The 1,835-nt window shown below is 61.6% G+C and overlaps 1 protein-coding gene across 2 annotated transcripts in view; it reads left to right on the plus strand.

The window, feature by feature from the left end:
* Nucleotides 1-621: 621 nt before the first annotated feature.
* Nucleotides 622-1,835, plus strand: part of LOC135103861 (dual specificity tyrosine-phosphorylation-regulated kinase 4-like) — a 62,679-nt gene continuing 61,465 nt past the window's right edge. For both annotated transcript variants that reach the window (XM_064010751.1, XM_064010752.1), the window contains exon 1: nt 622-1,835. This exon is cut by the window's right edge and continues 679 nt beyond it. The gene's annotated coding sequence lies outside the window, so the exon portion shown is untranslated.

A 1,835-nucleotide genomic window follows, 5' to 3' on the forward strand; every position in this document is an offset into this window, starting at 1 on the left:
TTATTATTATTTTGTGTAGTGGCAAGAGTGGTCCGACATGAGGAGGCTCTTTCTCTTAACTCTACTCTACTTTTATTTATATTTTCCTTCCCTTCACCCGCGTCACTCCCTCACACTTCCCCACGCCTCACATTCCCTCACGGCGCCGGGCACGCCTTCACGACCTCAACCCGCCCACACAGTATTGATCAGCCACGCGCCTGCCGGCCCTCGTCCTTCCTTCAGTCCTTCCCCCGCCCCTCACTCCTTCAGCGCGACAGGACGCCGCGCTCCTCGCCCCAAGGTGTTGTTCCCTGCACGCACTCAGTCACCCGTTGCTTCCTGCACACACTGTCACGCGGCGCCTCACACAAACACACCTGCTTCCCTCACACTCACGTCGGTCGCCCTTCCTTGCCTCTCACCCTCCCACTCGTCGGCCACCCGTGTATTTTATGTCCTTGTTTTGTTCTGTAGTTTTTATTGAGTTGCTTTAGTTTGCCCTTTTGTTTCCCCTCCGCCAGGCAGGCAGGAGTAGTGGTAGCGGCGGCGGCGGCGGCGGCGGGCGTCCACCATGACGCTCAAGACGTGGCTCTCCGGGGCACACACGCCCGCCCACAAACACACCAAGGCCTCCGTTGACATCCTGCACTCCCACGAGGTGGCACCCACGCCACAGGGGGTGGCGGATGTAAGGGCGTCACATCACTGCCCAACGGTGACGTGACGCTGCGACGAGGCCTCAAGAACCCGTTCTCGGCCCTCACGCGGGCGGGCGGGCGGGAGTGGCGGGTGCGGAGTGTCGAGGACGTGCTGGACGCGGAGGGAGGTGACTACGGGTTCCTGGAATACTACTCCCTCAGGAGGACGTCCTCGCGAGACACTTCCCTCACTGATTCCCGGGCGCCCCTCACTTACGGCACCTGGAGCCACCTGGGCGGGACGTGGAGCCGCTGGGCGGAACAAAACTCGGCTCAGTTCTACCCCGCCACGCTCGGCCGCGGGGACAAACCTGAACGCAAGCGCGCCCTCAAGGAGCACCGGCCCCGCAGCCACCACCTGGACGAGGCGTGGCGGCCCGAGGAGATCCGCACCTCCACGCCGCTCTCTTCCACCACGCCCTCCATCCACGACCACGTTGCGCCTACTGCGCAGGCTAAGCAGCCCCGCCCGCAGCCTTCAGAGAGCAGGACGGAGTCCTCCCGAAGAGGAATCTCCAAGCGAAACTCTCTGTTATGGCGGCTGCGGCCTGACCGGTGGCGGAGCGTGGAGGGCTCCCTACGCAGGGCGCGCAGCCGCGACGACGGCCTCGACGTGGGTCGTGGTCACCGCATAAGCGACCTGGGAGCCTCGCAACCTGACCTGCTAACCTCTCACCGTGCCCCCAGCGATGCAGGTTACTGTGACTTGGTGCCCCCTGCCCCGCTCTCCATCCTGCCACCCACCACCCGCCGGGCAGCCCACAGTGAAACTCTTCCACGCCGCACGCGGCACTCCAGCAAGGACAGCAACACGCTTCTGGCTCGTGGCCGTCGCTGGCTGCACTGTTCTAGCCTGGGCCGCGCTGACCGCGTCGCAGATAGGAGCGACTCTGAGCTAACTGTTGAGCCCGAAACCATCAGGCCACACCGCACGGTCAGCAACAACAACACCAGCAGCAGCAGCAACAACAACAACACTAGCAGCAGCAGCAACAACAACAACAACTACTACAGTAGCAGCAGTCACAATTACAGCAATAGCCACAACAGTAGCACTCACAGTCACAGCAACAGCCACAACAATAACAAAAACCTCAACAGCAGCAAAAGTTTCAACAACAGCAACAACAGCGACAACAACAACAACAATAAGCT

Source organism: Scylla paramamosain, chromosome 9 (assembly GCF_035594125.1).
Source record: "Scylla paramamosain isolate STU-SP2022 chromosome 9, ASM3559412v1, whole genome shotgun sequence".
Taxonomy (NCBI): domain Eukaryota; kingdom Metazoa; phylum Arthropoda; class Malacostraca; order Decapoda; family Portunidae; genus Scylla; species Scylla paramamosain.